General features: G+C 40.4%; 1 protein-coding gene and 1 long non-coding RNA gene across 2 annotated transcripts in view; one reads left to right on the top strand and one right to left on the bottom strand.

Annotated features, from left to right (window-relative positions):
- cdh11 (cadherin 11, type 2, OB-cadherin (osteoblast)) overlaps positions 1–17,371 on the top strand; it is an 89,333-nt gene that overhangs the window by 27,652 nt on the left and 44,310 nt on the right. Inside the window, exon 2 of the mRNA XM_031316129.2 lies at positions 12,259–12,320. The gene's annotated coding sequence lies outside the window, so the exon portion shown is untranslated. The remainder of the gene's footprint in view (positions 1–12,258; positions 12,321–17,371) is intronic.
- The window catches only part of LOC118493258, a 185,462-nt gene continuing 171,080 nt past the window's right edge, over positions 2,990–17,371 (bottom strand). Inside the window, exon 4 of the long non-coding RNA XR_004895262.1 lies at positions 2,990–3,329. This is a non-coding gene — a long non-coding RNA (uncharacterized LOC118493258). The remainder of the gene's footprint in view (positions 3,330–17,371) is intronic.

Raw genomic sequence — 17,371 nt, 5'->3', positions numbered from 1 at the left:
TATCAGCTTCAAGTAGAAACCATAGAATTAAAAGGGAGAAGATTAACCAGGCGGTAGCAGGGAATGTTATAAACTTGGAATATTTAAAAATGCTTAGCGTGTGTGTGTGTGTGTGTGTGTGTGTGTGTGTGTGTGTGTGTGTGTGTGTGTGTGTGTGTGTGTGTGAGTGAGTGAGTGAGTGAGTGCGTCTATCTGGTAAAGCATTAAACAAACCAATATGTAATATGTTTATGTTTAGAAAACTGGGCTATAGGTACATCATGATTAACAAAATACCTAAGCTCGGTAGAAGACAATTGAAGTATGGAGGCAGTGTATGTTTGAAATAAACAGACACAACCTTCACTTTTCTCCTCATCTTATAATCACTATAAGTTCCTTTATTTTGTTGAAACCTATATTTCCAGCAGCAACAGGATTAACGTTGGCATCCAGTAACAAACCCACCCACTACTATAACCTCCAGGTCTCCTTTCATGCTACACAATATTACTATTTATGGATGTTTATGGAATAAAAACCACTCATTTGAGACAGTTTGATTCTCCTTGACATTAGGTTGATGGTCAGCTGACGTTTTGAGGTATGGCTGGAAGGAAGCAATTTTCTTAGTAAGGATGAAAGTATGAAAACTGTGTGCGAAAATCTTTCAAAAACGGCATGAAAAAATGCTTGTGGTTTTCAATGGTAAAATTAAACATCCTAACAGCCTTGAAGTGTTGCCGTTTTGTCCTGGGGTCAAGATGAAAATACACTACCGAAAGAATTCTGCCAGCATGTAAAAAATGAGGAAGGACTATTTTTGTGGTATCAAAATGACAAAAGGGTACAAGTTCCTTCTTGCATCGATAAGAGTTAATACCGCTCAGTGTTGCTCAGCTTAGCGTTCCATTACTCAGGCATATGGTGGGTATTTTTTGCTGATTTTTCATTGCCACAGGCTTTCAGCGGATCTTAAAATAAACGACTAAGGCGCTGTGAGCCTCGAAAAATCACCAGATGTACAGTAACTTTCATGTCAAGCTACTTATTAAGTCTGCATGTTTTCCATGGTCTCAGCTCAGAGCAGAAATCCATATACTGTTTTGCAGCAGCTCTCCCCTCTCCCTCCTTTTCTCTCCTCTCCCCAGATGCCTTTTAGAGTTGTCATTGGAGAGTGACCTGTATTATCTATCTCTGACTCTCTCTCCCTGGCTCTGTTTCTTTCTCCGTTTGAATGGAGATTTAGATAAGAGAGTCTGAGCTGCAAGAGAGCAGCCGCTGAATACCAAGAGACAGACCAAAAGAAAGAGAGAGGAGGTCCAGAGAGGAGCAGAGAGTCAGGGCCAGATGTACTGAGCCATTTGCACCTTGTTTCATAGTCATCCTGTGGCTGGAGATGTTCCTGATATTTATCAAACAGGTGCACTGGGCTCAAAGTGCTGTTTGACTGTCATCTGCAGCTCGTCTTGCTTGCTATGAGTGAGCTTCATCTTTCTCCTTTAAGCATGCAAGTGCAAATGTCTCTGCATCCTGAGAGCAGCTCGAGTAAATCTGTATCATATATAAATCTTAGTGAAAAAAGATCAATTGTGGGTTTACTACAACGAAGTATGCAAGGAAGCTGCAGTTAGTCCAAAAAAATTTCAAATTTTCCCATCTTCTTCAGATAGATTTAAATGGTGTGTGTGTGTGTGTGTGTGTGTGTGTGTGTGTGTGTGTGTGTGTGTGTGTGAGCTGTTTTCATCGGCCTGATTCTGCATATGACGAACAAATAGACACAAACATACACAGACACACACATCTGCATATGACACACACACAGACACACACACACATCTGCATATGACACACACACACAGACACATACACATCTGCATATCTCTCACACACACACACACACACACACACACCATTTAAAATGTCCCAGAGGTGATCGATGAGGTGGTGATGGAAATGTCATCTAGTGCTAATACATTTATCATTGCTCATTCAGCCTCATGAATTTCTCCTTTTGGTTTTCAATCATTTTTTGCTCTTTTACCACAAGACCATTTCAACGCGGTGATTCATAGGACTGCCAGCAGTTTTCTCTGGAGGAGGAAGACCGGGCGTGCAGGCATCCAGCACTCTGACTGGACTCATTAATTAGTGGGCAGGACAATGATAGCCTGTGTTTACATGGATCCATGTGATGGGGTGGTAAATAAAGAGCTGGGAGAGCCTGAGATCTCCAAGCAGTGATTGTCATAAAGAAAACAAATACCTACATAACCACGAAGCAATTTCACATTCTGACATGATTTCCTTGGGTTTTTAGTTAAAGATTAACATCTGTGACAAGTTAAAATCTAGTCAGTCTTTAATTTAGCTTTAACTGTATACTATTTGTCACTGGCTGCACTTTGGTTGTCCAAAAACTAAATAGCCTTTTCAGTGTTGAATTATATACTTTATAATACATGGTGGAACAGTAATGTAATAACATTAAACATTATTGATCCCAGGAGGAAACTTGTTATTTTCTTGCCCATTTGCCAAAGAGATGAGAACAGTAGATAGCAACAGAATAGTGTCTGGTAGGGAAGAGTTTCTCAATATTTAGGTCACGACCTAGTCTGGATCAACAGAAGTACATTTCCAGGATAAAGCCTGACATCCGGTGTGTTACTCACGAGCAGGATGTCAGGCTTTGCCCCTCCGTTTCCGTTCTCTTTGTTGTGCGATTATCAAAATCCCTTCGCTACGGGAAACAAGAACAAACTTTATAAGGCAGGCCTGCCTGGTTCTTACGGGGAATGACTGTAAAGATTTACAGAGAATATGTTTATGGCATTTACTCTCTAACTGGGACGTTTTGGGACCGATTGGTGGGATTGCTGTGGACAAAGTACACGCAGCGATATGCTGGTAAGAGCAAATGACGTTTAACCATGTACCCAGCTAATTTAATTAGCTCACGTTACTGTTTTGTATGAACAGTTAACTTCATTTAATATTGTATGTGGTTTACGGGGTGCAAATGTTCCACCAAAATAAGTTCCCTCCCAAGACCATTTTGCAGAGGCACCGGCGCTGCGTTTGGAACTCAGTGCCGCTCAAGACGATTGTGATTGTCTGGCAATGCAAGACTAGGTCACGACCCAACCGAGGGTCTCTTGATATGCTAAGAGGCTCACAGGTGAATATTTAACGTATGTACATATACTTATGTAATAATAAATAAACAGGATGATGAGTTAGAAAGGGTTTCATGACTCAGTATCTCGCTGGATGACACTGAAGCACAAAGGATGCTTTCCACTTTCCAGGCTTTAAATCTTCAGCGTGTCCTCCAGCTGAAGGACTTTCTGTTTACCCAACCGTGAGCACATACAAATGGAAATTAAAAAGAACATATCTAGGGTAATATTCCAGAGATGGTGATGGCATTTACTTCTAAATACAGTATATAATTGATGGGAAAGAGCTCTTTATCTATATGTGATGTGTCAGTAGGAGCCGCTTCCTGATCTGACTAAGGATTTTATTTTGAACTCAGATGTGAGCTTGGTTGGTTGTTGTTTTTCTTATGCTCTAGTTTAAACAGATATAAATCACACTGCCAAGCCTGTGTCAAGATACAGTTGTGAGAGATCATTATATATTCACGTGAGTGTGTATTTGTGTGTGTATGTGTGTGAAGTGCTGGCTGAACTGCTATATGAGTAAGAGAGCGTGTCATACAATAAACTATCTAAATGAAAATCATCGACAAGTGAGGCAAGTCATAACTGAGTGTGCAAGTACATACATAAGCAGCCCAGCCATGCTGAACTGAATATGTAAAAAGCATATTTACTCTCTCTCTCTCTCTCTCTCTCTCTCTCTCTCTATGTGTGTTGCCCTCTCTGTGTCTGGATGTATGGTGAAGTTAGTGACTTCTGTGTGTAATGTTTCTGCTTTGGGTTTTAATGAGTGTGCGCACGTTAGGTATTTGTTATGTATGAGTGTGTTTGTGTCTACAAGGCTGTATAAAGTGGCTGCCTCCAATGTGAACACAATGTACAAGATGCAAATGATTAGTTTGTACAGATAAGAACCTTGAAGGGGCTAATAAAAGCGATAAAGAAGTCTGTGGCCGTAGGAACGCTGAGGCTGAAGTCTTAAGAGTTTTAAATTACCTCACTGATTTTAAAACACGGGCAGATTTTTGTAAATGAGCAGCGTTGCCTTCTCCAGGGATGGAACCAAATTAAGAAGAAATGAATGTGGAAAATGTAATGAGCTACGATTTACAATAGCATCACCAGAGGATAATACTAAAATAATAATACAGATTTCAGCCAAATTGCCCGACGACCGTATGTTGCCTTCAAGTAGTTGCCTGTGTCCCATGGACCTAAGCTGTGATTGCAAAGTCTAGACAGTAAAATACAAGCACACTAGCATTCTGCTGGACTCAATGACATAATATCAACTTGCGGTGTCACTTAGATACAATGAAAAATAGCTGAGCTTGTGTAGCTACACTGGTAGAGCAGCACATTTTGACAGCTGGGAATAAGCAGTTTGCAGTGGCAACCTATGCTAAAAATATACGTTATGCACGTATGGTAATGGAAAGTGTACATGCATGTTCTATTTAAGCCAAATTATTTGTTTACATTTTTCTTGCAGTAAGGATCGTTTTGTCAGAAGTGATTAGTGGTTCAAATTAGTGGCTGTGAAGGAGGGGGGAGTAAAATAAAAAAATCCAAAGTCTCCAAACTACAGGAGGTTCTCCATCTTGTCACGGCTGTTCAGATCAAACTCTGCTTTAAAAAGCAGACAGCATCAACATGTCTGCCGGTGACCTTACACCCACCACTGCTGTTCACATATTCTGCAGATTTAATAAGAGTGCTGAGTGCTTTTAAGTGACTGCAGCTTACTTCAAAAGCTAAACGTGTATTTGAATATCCATTTAACTTTATGTGGTGTAATGTGTGTGTTTGTAGTCCATGACATTACAATTTAGTGCTTACAATTGGCAGATTGATGGATTAGTTGTCTGTCGATCAATTAGTCAATCGACAGACAATGATTCTGACAATTAAGCAATAGATTATCAACCAACCATGTCAACATCCACACGTTCCACTTTTTCATCATTTCATTGTAAAACTGAATATCAGCATGTTTCACAATCTGAAACTCACAAATATCAGCCCAAATCTTAATTTGGTCAAAACACAAGGAGGTGGCTTCATCAGCACTATCAGCACTTGCTTGGCTTTAATTGTCACGCCATTGCCATGGTTGATAAGACAAAACTGAAAACGTAGGGGAATATGTTTCTTTACACACACACACACACACACACACACACACACACACACATATATAAACTTTAAGGCTGCATACACAATACTAATACTTGAGTATTATATTAACTTTCTGTCACAAGTTATTGTCCGACTTAAAGTCACATCTTTAAGGTGTATTTCACACAGTTATTTGTCTTTTCATGCTTTTAAGTTGGTAATATATTTAAATATAAAATAATGAAAGTAAAATCTACCATTTTTGTGGGTAAGAAAGTCATTGCTTGCGACTGGAGATAAAACAATCGTGCTTTCAGGCTTATCTAACCACATAGAGCTATTTCAGAGCAGCTGACAGAAGCTGGGCTTATATTTTCAGATGAGGAAGTGGAAAAATGCTCAGCTGTCTAGAGCAAGTGTTGTAGGAGTAGCACTATTGTGGGAGCAGGACGTCTGAGCTCAAAGATAAAAAAAAAAATAGGCCTATAGTTACCAGCCAATCCCCTGTAAAATAACTGCCCGCCACTTGCACCTGCATCTCCTGTGGAGGATTTTATTTTAGACTCAGCAATGAGTCAGAAAGGGGGTGAGAGGAAGAGGAGGAGGAGGAGGATGCTTGCCTTAAGATAGAATATATGAAAGGAACTGTGCACCAAAAATAAGATAAAAAAGAGTGTCGATAAAGAAGAGTCACACAGTTAAATACAGTAGTTTTACACACTGGGGCCCCTTTTAGACAGGTCTCAGAAATTGCTGACCCATTGCTTGGCACAATGCTTGCCAATGTGACTGTATGTGGAAATCATGCAGGGAAATTTAAGCAACGCGTGAGTGCTGGTACGTATGAACCAGTACATGGTAACACTTCAGCAGCTTGTATACACTCATACAATAAAATGTGCCTGTGTGTGATTGTCTATGTGCCCATGCACCTGTGAATACAAACCGGCGCATGAATAATACTGACACAGCTGGGATCCACCAGTCCCTGCCAGTGTGTGTGTGTGTGTGTGTGTGTGTGTGTGTGTGTGTGTGTCTGCCAGCTGCGCCCACTGTGCTGATCCTCAAAGCCGCTATCACATTCTGCTTGCATCATTTCACCGCAGTCTTACTGAGAGCATCAAACTCATGAACACATGCTCACAGTTACAAGCCCATATTCACTCTCACATTCATGTGTATAATCACTTTCTTACATAAACACCCATTCAGTGACTTGAGACATTGTGATTACATATGATGGGTATTTTAAGCAGCTTGCTATCGAACATACGATTCATAAATTTATTTTTGTAGCGTGTGGTTTCACAGCAGGCTGCAGTCACCCTTTATCTGTTAAATGGAGCCACACAAAAAAAAAAAAAAAAACATTTCTCATTTTGATAATGATAATTTTAAACTGTCAGATGGTGCATATTCAACTGCTGTGGTCACTTAGTGCTGGAGAGGAAAATGTTTATATTTCAGGACAGAATGACAAGCACCTCCCGCTAACCATGCATTATTGTTGAAAAGGTCTGCAGAGGTCAAAAGGGGTTTTAAACTCTGGGTCAGGAATGACTTCAGGGCCCTTACCAGACCAATTAAAGGTCAACTGTTATACTGCCCTTATAAACCCAAAGAGCAGTAGCTGTGTTAGGAGAGTCTTTGTAAGAAAATGGCTTTAAACTTTAACTTCACTCCGCACAAACTATTAGACATTTCTGTTTGCCTTTATAGGCCTGCATAAAATTAGGCGTTTTTTTTTTTGTCCAGCTTTAGAGGCAATGTTGAGATCCCAATTGGCTGCTATCATGAAATAAATCCCAGCATCTTCTTAGAAACTAGATGAAACACCAGATTTTAATCCGAGAGAGTGTAATGTGTTTGGATAGAGCTCAGCTAGAGGACTATAATCAGAATAATTATTCTGGTCTCACTCCAGCTTCAGGCCTTTTAGCTAATGACAGACGCAACACTAATGGCTGCATTTCAATGTATTTGCATGTGTGCCTGAAATCTGTGTGTGCAAATATCGCACGCGTGTGTGTGTGTGTGTGTGTGTGTGTGTGTGTGTGTGTGTGTGTGTGTGTGTGTGTGTGTGTGTGTGTGTGTGTGTGTGTGTGTGTGTGTGTGTGTGTGTGTGTGTGTGTGTGTGTGTGTGTGTGTGTGCACGCGCGAGCAGGTAGGCATGCCTTCAACATTTGCAGGCTCAAAAATCTCAAAAAGAAACTGGTAAATTTCTGATTATTTTCTGCAATGATGGGTAGCTAAGCTGAGAGATGATGACAGTTTGTATCCTTAAGGACCTTGTTTCTAGCATATGTAGCCAATATCATCTCATATCTGCTTTTAGTCTTTTGTGGAACAGAGGAGAACAAAACTCATACAACAATATGTGCATGAAGGGCTGGTATTTTGCCACATAATGCTTGTTGTGCAGTGCAAGATGTTAGAATATAGCAGGGATGCGCATTGCTTTCAATGTATAGATCCACATAACTGCCTGATACAATAAAAAAAGTGGTCAAAAAGGTCATATTAGGGCACTGCAACCAAAACAATAATTTGTACACCAAGGGCTCTATTGAGTGTAGTCATACATCACAAAGTCTTTGAAATGTTCTTATCTTGATTATTATTTATTGCTGAAACAAAACAAGAGATTAGTAGGTTATTTTATGGTGAGGAAAATCACTTATGAATGCAAATCATCAAAATTAATCAATACAAAATATTATCACTTTGTGGAAGCCTGTGTGCATGCAGCGAAACGTGCGCTACAGTGTTGTTTGCGGTCGACTACCAATCAATAGGCCTTTATTCATGCATTGCACATTTCACACGAGAACCTATTCAGACGGTGCTTTACAGTATTGACCGTATTGTCTCAGGGTCTCTTGCAACACAACAACATAGTGGAATCTCTTTTCCTTCACATAACAAGCTGTCATTTTCTGGTTGGAATGAGCTCAATCGTCTCTGCATACAAAGCAGGAAGCTTTAGCTGCAGAATAATAATAACGATGGCCCAATAGTGATTGGTATAATTCCACAGCGATATTGCTCATGTCGCACAATAATGAATAGTGGAGGGCTTCAAAAAGCATGGCTCATTTGAAAACATCTGTGGTGTAGTTACGGACAGCGCAACACATTGCTGCTATTAACGGCGTGTGCTGTGTCAGCACGTGTTATACAGGAGGGATAGTACCAACCCTGAATAGGGAAAGGATTTGGTATAATGCTCTGCTGATGATTAAGGTGTATGTGGAACTTAAAGGTGCTGTACATTTGATTGCTCTGCTGCTGCTGTCACGTTCTTGTAATGCAAACAAGTTATTTTTCTTATTAATTAGACATATTAGGAACAAAAATTAGGGAAACAAAACTCGGTGTTCCCAAAATCCTTCTTGATTTACAGATACAGTACAGATTAACATTAAGTCTTTGTGATTTTTGTATGTGTTTGAGCAACTTAATAATTGCTCCAATCTGTTGACTACTTGTTTGCATAGAACAGAATAGAATGGATCTACAAACATCATTTCCTGCAAAAAAAACGTAATCGGGTTGAAACTAATTAAACCCAGCAGATTAGTTATTAATTCACCATGTGTATAGTTGGAGTAATGTAATAAAGTAAACTGCTTTCATCTGTGTCAGAGATGAAAGCAGCAATGTAATGCCCAATTATCTCAGGCATAATAGTGTTAAACATCTTAGAATTTGGAGTTGTCTTTCTATTATGGTTGCTGGTCTGAAAAAAACAAAAAAAAAAAATAAAACAGACACATTCAATTCCTCACAAAAGTCATTTCCACTAAAGCTACTTGTGCTGATCTTTAGTTCCTGCCAATAATGGAAGGGAGGTTAATTATTGCAGAGTCTCGGTACTCTGAGCTGTGTGATCTCTCACTGCACATTTCTAAAGACGTGGATAAAAGAAATGTGGCACCAAGGATAAAGGCAGTTTTTGGCCTTTTGATATTTAGACATTACGGCGTAGTAAAATATCTCTCTCGCAGTATTTTTACTCATCTCTTCACTCATGCACCATCACACCCGCATCATTAATGGATGAAAGGGAACGTTTAGAAAAATCTTATGTTGCCAGACTGCTGAGTTTTTTTCTTTTTTCTTTTACCCTTATTCACTCAGTGAATTTCATTTTTCAGTAACGCCCTGTTAACACTCACGCGGGGGACCACTGCCACAGGCCCTGAGTCGCTCCACTGCGACAGGCCAGGGTTAAGTAGCTTGCTCAAGGGCTTCTCACTGGTAGTAACTGATGGAAGTGAACACATGTCCTGTTCATTTCCCTGCCCAGATAACACCTCAGGTGAACTGGGAATGCAATGAAAACATAAAGGCAGCAGCTTCAGTTACAAATGTCCTCAAAATCATTCGTGACCAATTCTAATCTTTAAGAGTCCAATCTTTGGGCCCTGGCCCAGCCTTTGAAAGCCACATTGCTGTTAGTCCACTTGCTTCCAATCAGTGCTGCTCCATACACAAGCCTTAACACTATGAAATGCTGCTGCACATACTCATTTTGTGACATTTCTTGTGGTACAAGTGAGCCTTATGTATTAGTAACTGGCCATTTAAAGCTGAGATTTAGCAGGTTGGTTTTGCGGTTAGAGCCACAGTCCCATAAACAAAGGGTCTCAGTTGGCTGTTGAAGTGCCCTTGAGCACTGCTCACATTTGAAGCGCCACTGTGTGCCATGTAAGCAGCAACACATTAGTTAGTTAGTCCTGGTACATGAAAATAAAGGATATTCCGGTATTATTCTTTGGACATGTATACAGCGCATTCGGAATATGAGTGTCAATCTGGGTTTTTAACCGCAGTTTACGCCCAGTTTACGGCCTCTTGCCTGTTTACGGCTTAGAGAGAAGACACACCAGCCCGATAATCGGGTGTCGGGCCGTCTGGCGAGGTCGGTGACTCGAGTCTGTTCGGTGTGTCCCGTGCCGTCAGCCGTCCGAGGAGCCGTCGGCATTCATTTGGGCCGACCCGACATGTTCAGTCGGGGACAGGGCAGTCGGGACTCACCCGGCAATGGGGAGCGGATGAGCCGCTCAAAATCTGACGAAAATCTTTTAAACTGACCTTTGTCAATCTGAAATGAAGACAGATTCAGCAACTGTATGGCCTATTTCTCTCTTAAAATGTTTTCAGAAACACGTTTCGGTGAACTATTTTAGTACAATATGAGATCGTATTCTGAACAAGCCGCCATGACAGTCTGGCTGTGAATTTCCGGAGAAAAAAGAACCACGTGACGCGTTTGTCCAATCAGCTGCCGGTTTTCATTTTCTGGGAAATAATCAGACTGTTAATGGAAACAATACAGAGCAGCGCCGCCTGCTGCTATGGAGACGTATTACGTTTCGCGCACGGACAGAGCGTATGCTCAAGTCGGCGTCGCCTCAGTGTGTTCTGAGGCATTTTTTGGACCTCGGGACCCGACTGATCAGTCCGACTGGCTTTTCTGCCGACGGTCGGCCCGTCTGGTTGGTGTGTCAGGGCCCTTATGGTCAGCTCTGTGCGTTGCTATGGTTACTGTACACAAACCAACCAGCCAACAGTTTGCAGGGCTGCAGACCAGATAAGGAGAAACACAGCTACTTTTAAACATTATCAAAGACTCAGGTTTTTGGATATGCGCACACATCGCTACGCCGACCTTTTCAAGAAGCTGGTTGAAGGAATGAAAGAGGGACGCTGTATTCGCACGGTCCAACAAGTCCGCTGGTAAACGGGAATATTAGTGGAATTTTCACTTTCTTTAGCCATTTAAACACCTTAGTCGGAATATCATCTTTTTCAGAATAAGGGCAAAAAACGGAATATTATCTGCATGTAAACGTAGTCATTGGCTGTTCATCTCATTAAAAGGAATATATCACACAACGCACCACTTTTTTGTTTTTCAATAGTTTCTGGATGATAATGCAGTACTGATGCACAGAGGCAAATCGTGCTGTAAATAAATGTGATAAAATATCAATTCTGCTCTCTTTTTGAGAACATTTCATTAAAGATTACATGACACCAACATTGTTATTTAATACTGAAAACAATACCTCATAGCAACATTTATATGTTTTGCCCAAACCCGCAGTGTGCACATGAAAATAAAATGCAGAACTCTGGACCGAATTTGTCAAAACCACTGGGGTCGGACACCTCCAGCCAATCAAAAAAGATGATCTGTTGTTGGGATGTGATGAAAACTGTAATTAATCAGGACAGCAGTAGAAGCTGAACTGCGAGTTTGTTTTTGTGTACATAATGTTTAGACTGCAGTCTGTCCACTCTGTGCTCATACATCAGGCTGTATGGTGAAAGTCTTAACAAGCATAAACTAGCTGCAGGCTGGTGCACTGTACATACAGGACGTGGCTTGGTTAATTTAGAGCAGTACTGGCTTGGTCAACACATGAATTAAATAGATTTTATTTGTATTTTTTTTTACTTACTCCAGTCATATATTACTACAGTGTAGTTGGTGTTATGAGATAGTGGAATGCAATACATTTGGGAGGGCAATATTAATACTGTGAAAATCCCAAATCTCTGCAGTATTTCTGCTTGAATGCTCTCAGCTTCCAGTCTTTGTTATTGTAGTTATTTAATGGCTTTTTTTAAACTTGGAAATTCATTCTAGAGAGCTTAAGAAAGGCAGATTAGAAAGAGTATCTGACAGCTTCACATGTACTTAAGGTTAAAATGTTTGTTTGTCTAAATTAGCATAATTAACCACTTCATATTTGTTTATTTCCTGCTTTTCTTTTTTTCATTTTTATCCTTCCAATAAATACCCTGATATAAACAAGCCACACATCTCTTTGCTGACTCTACCCCCAGCATAACTGCATGCACAGCATAACATATACATCATATTACATCATAATCACATACTACTGTATACCCTTTCCTCTTCAATAAATGGTCGTTCTTACTTGTGATTAATCTAAATTCCATCTCCTCTTCCCCTCGGCAGATCTGTGTCGCCGTGCAGAGGAGAAAACCCTCAACGTATCCCACACCAGTAATGACCTAAAGGTGCGTTCTGCCATTTTTCTTTCCAATGCTGTGTGTGTGTGTGTGTGTGTGTGTGTGTGTGTGTGTGTGTGTGTGTGTGTGTGTGTGTGTGTGTGTGTGTGGTGTGTAATCAAAAGGCTTGTGAATTGGCTTTGATACAGCAGACCACTTGCCTGTTTAGCATTCTGTTGAACTGGCTCCCTCTCTTTCAGAGCTATAAAGAGCAACAGAGAAGGATTGGTGAAAGCCCACAGAGAACTTTATCGCCACTTCTTTCATTCATTCTTTCATGCTTCCTTCTTTTATTATATGATTGTATTTGTGTGTGGTGTTTTTCCTTTCTTTCTTTCTTACTTAAGGCACTTTCATATTTTTACCTCCGTCTCTTTTAGCAATGATCTCTGTCCGTCATGGTTACTAGAGAAATATTCTGAATTGTTTAGCTTGTTTTTGCCTACAGCAGCTTGTTAAAGAGGACTTGTAAAAATGCATATTTAATATGATTTCATGCCTGAAAATGCAGCTTACAATGCATTTGCCCTCTGGGGACGTGTTCCCAAAGTCACCGTATCGTGCACCTCACATCTCCCATACTAAGCATTTTTTCATTCGCCTGAAAAAGTTGAATAGATTAAAGGCAGATCAAATCGATCCTGAGTGTGCTTATCAGTGGCTGGCAGGCTGACGAGCCGATTTCAGAACAGCAAATTCTAATCCTTCAACTGCAGGCTGGAAACTGGAAAAAGACAAACAGGTAAAATAAGACTCAGAGACAGTTGGTCAGACAGGAAACACAGTAAAAAGACAAATCTTTGAATATTTTAAGTCTGAAAGAACTGTTGGGTGTGGAACACAAAAAAGTAGATTATTACACAGATATGTTCAAGCATCACAAATGAAAAGTGAATGTTATGATTAAGGATACTAATATTAACAATTTAAAATACCAAGGATCAACACTACACATCATTCCATGCCTGTATACCAGGGTTAAATCAATGTATTAGATTTCCTATAAAGGCCACAATTCACCTGTTAATAACAACCCGACATCGGCCAAAGAGAAAATCAACTGTTATGGCAACACTGACTGCATTAAGTGACGAGAATAGTCAAATTTATAGATATTGAATACGGGCTAAGTATCAGTTATTAGAGGCTTAAAAATCTCATCATTCGGACATCAGTGAAGACTTGCGCTCTTCGGCCATCTGGTTTAGCCTGGATTATACTGTGTGGCTGCATATGAAATGTGTCCTCATCGACATCTATCGATTCCGCCTGTAACTATGATTCTTGGTTTCAAAGGGTTTAGCTACGCTGCGTGCTGATTGGATATTTAACCTTTTGACCTCCAAACCGGGATCTGAGCATATATCCCATAATAGGAGGCATTCATCCAGATGACCTCTTCTGTCACCGCAACAACCTTGACAAAGGTGTACGTGTCTTAGAAACAGAGCTACAGAAGGAACAAACGCTCTCTCTCTGCACATGGCCTCCCAATGAAAGCATATTATTGTTGTGTGTGTACTGTATATGTTGCTGTACGTGCATGCATGTGTTTCTCAGTAATTTCAGTCTATAGCAGTTGCACACACAAACACAGCAGGAGGATATTAGGACAATCATCCATTCTGTCTCTTCACTTGTTGTGTTTTCATGATATGGTGAGATGGTTTCTAAATTACGCTCTATTTTAGCCTCAGCCAAAGGCTTGGTAGAATTAATCTTGTCTGGCGGCAGAGCTGCAAACTTTAGCTGCACACACCGACTCCAGGTTGTTGTTTTTTTACACTGGTCATCACCATAGTTATGGCAAAATGTTAATAATTAGTTCACATTTCTCTAAAATGGGGAGTTATTTCACATGAGAAGTGGCTACATTACCACTGCAGCTTGTTTACATGTAGATACTGTATCCAGTACATTTGACTTGCGTGCTAAATTTGCATGCATTAACTACAGTGTAATGCTTATAGCAGCATCATTGCAGATTAAGTATAGCTGCAGTGTAATGATTCCAAAATGAGATTTTGAAGTGAGAATTCCCATGAAACTACAGTGCGCTTCTGCCCAAAGGTTTATCAACAAACATCAAAAAGCAAACTCAAAAAGCCGTTTTTCTGTTCTGCTAATGATATGATCTGCTGTGTATAAGACACTTGTCCCTAAAAAAAGACTGTCAATCAGGTCACGATAGCTCCTCTCAGCATGTGCGCCCTATTGCTTGGGCATTTGTGGATTCTTGTTCCAAGGCTCGTACACAACGGAATCTGGCAGTGGATGTGATTTCATTTATTAATGATGTGTTGATCATTTGGCAACTTAAAAATAAGGAAAGACATGATTTCAGCATGCATTAAGACCAAGCTGTGGAAGCCAGTTAAAGTTCAAGCTCTGTTTAATGTCCCACTGGCAGCAAGAAATTATTTCCTTAACCTACAGAAAAATGTCTGACATTTACAAAACATGACAAACTTGGTACAACAGTGAATGTTATATACAGTATTAACACATAAAGTCAGTAGAGGGTGCAACACAGCCCTGATAAGCCTTTCTAGAGAGTGTAAAGTAGAGCAGGAAAATGCTGTTAAAACTCGTTAACTATCAGGCTCATATATCTTTAAAAATGTGACACTGATGGGTGTCTGGGAGGATAGATAAGGAGCAGGAATTAGGGAGAAGATTCCTTTCCCAGGGGTACACACACACACACACAGAGCCGTAATGCCCTCTACCAGTATTGATTACCCAGCAGTCTGACTGATTGAGAGCTAGATATAAAAAAGCAGACATCAATAAAATTCTATGGAAAACCTGCAGAGACTTTTAAAGACACTGCCCTTTCCCACCCACTCACACAAACAGCTGCCATGTGATTCAATTGTTCCAGAAGTCCATTGAGCTGCAACAGGGACAGCTTGGGATGCCAGGAAGTAGTCTGTACCAAACCACAACTTGATTCAAGGTTGTTTCTCCTCGAAGCTGGTAGCACATACATTTAACCGTCAGAAGTTACAAAACAGGCAGATAAATTAAACCATTTGGAAAAACAACCTCACCACCTGCTTGGTTATCACTGGCCTGTTCAGAACTCAATTACAGATTGTTTTCCATACCCTAGCTGCTCCCATCCCCATCCATCATCTAACGCTGTCTTACTGGGATATCGGAGGCTGGAGTTTGTGTGTATTGCTTGTGTACTTGTGGATGCTGTGAGGATGCAGCGCTGGAGTGTGATCAATCAGCTCTGGAGGCTCATTACTACCTGTTGAGCATGTGTGGCCACTTAAAAATGACAAAAGGCTGATTTTAAACAGCAGACAGGCTTAGCTGTTGGTGATGGTGGCAGATGGGTGGATGAATCACCAGATAAATTGCAGGAGGCAACATATCAGGCATCTCTGAAACATCAGTCCTTTGATGAAGCATTCCTGCTGCCATCACTTCTCTAGGATCATTCAAGGGTAACAGACACATGTCACTACAAATGCTCTCTGTACACTGACTGTGGCTTTAATGATTCTTTGGATGTCTTGTAATATTTGCTCTGTAGCGGTTTAAGCTTACACTACTCTTGCACTCATCCTTTCACCATCCTAAATAAGAGCATTTGCTTAATAGGGGTGGGGGGGGGGGGGGGGAATGGATACAGCATAGTATCGTGATATTTTTCGTGACAATACTGTATCAATACACGGACGCCGAGTATCAATCTTTTATTACATAAATTGCACATGCAAATTTAACTTTTGGTACTAGAATAATTAAATCAACTTTTCAGTCAAAGTGAGATGAACAAAGAGTGAAATGTGTCTTTTTAGATAAAACATGATGAGTTTTCCTTTGGGGACATAATTTGTAGTTGGAAAAAAGGTGATAATTGCTATATATCGCAGAATATTTATTTTAGGGGGCAGCTGGGTAGCTTACCTTGTAGAGCGCGCACCCATATACAAAGGTTTACTCCTCAACGCCGCGGGTTCGACTCCAACCTGTGGCCCTTTGCTGCATGTCATTTCCTCTCTCCCCTTTCATGTCTTCAGCTGTCCTATAAATAATGGCCTAAAATGCCCAAAAAATAATCTTTAAAAAAAAAAAAATATTTGTTGTAGAGACAGACTATTTTGATCATTTTCAACTTCTTTTCTGGATGGCGCAGTATTGAACCTTTTGTGTGGATTGGCACACTTACAAAATGGAATAATTGCACTCTCATTTCATAAAATATCTAGGAATTTGAAATCCTCCGTCTGACAGAGCCAACACTGGCATTATAATTCAAACTTTAAAACAGTTGAATGTCACTGACATTTTTCTCCCTTTTTGTGCCCTTGGCGCCTTCAGAGATTGGCAAATTCAAATGGCAGCTGAACAGATTTCAAAACTCAGGAATGCTAAAATGTCATGCCAGTAAACACTTACTTGTATCAAGCCTGTGGGCATGTTATGTTTAAAAGTATCAAAAAAGATGAGAAAAGCTACACCTGACGTGGTAATCCAGCTTTCTCTGGAAGAAGTGATTAGCTGCTGTTTCGGATATACGCAGCATTTCTTTCTTTAACGTTGTCACTTCCTGTAAGCAGAGAATTGACGAAACATGCCTCCAGAGTTTCATTTGACAAATAGGGTGAACCTACAATGTCGTCTTTTAGGGGCCTTGGGAAGCTCTTCTCTGTTGCAGCCTGACTTAGTGTAAAAAATCTGTCCTGGGTATTACTTATAAAACAGGTACACAGGTGATGGTGTAACCATCAGAGCTTTGGGAAGACTGAGTGATGAGATCAGGTGACAATGTTTAATTTGAAAGCTTAAGGGATCTACTATCAGGAGAAAATGGCATTTCAGAATGGAGGGAAATTGCTTTTTGGGGGGCTCAAAGGATGCAAGATATGGAGTTATCCTCCAATATGAGATTACATGCTTGGCTTGATCAACCAAGCCTACTGTCACAAAGCCACCTGAAATAGATTCCCACTGGAACTAGAGAAACAATACTTTGTGACCCAAATGTGATTTCTTTTTAAACATAGATGAACCATTACTAAGGGATCAAATAGGCTAGATGG

Source organism: Sander lucioperca, chromosome 15 (assembly GCF_008315115.2).
Source record: "Sander lucioperca isolate FBNREF2018 chromosome 15, SLUC_FBN_1.2, whole genome shotgun sequence".
In the NCBI taxonomy this organism is placed as follows: Eukaryota; Metazoa; Chordata; class Actinopteri; order Perciformes; family Percidae; genus Sander; species Sander lucioperca.
Note: the sequence above shows the minus strand (reverse complement) of the source record. Positions and strands in the feature narration are given on the sequence as shown.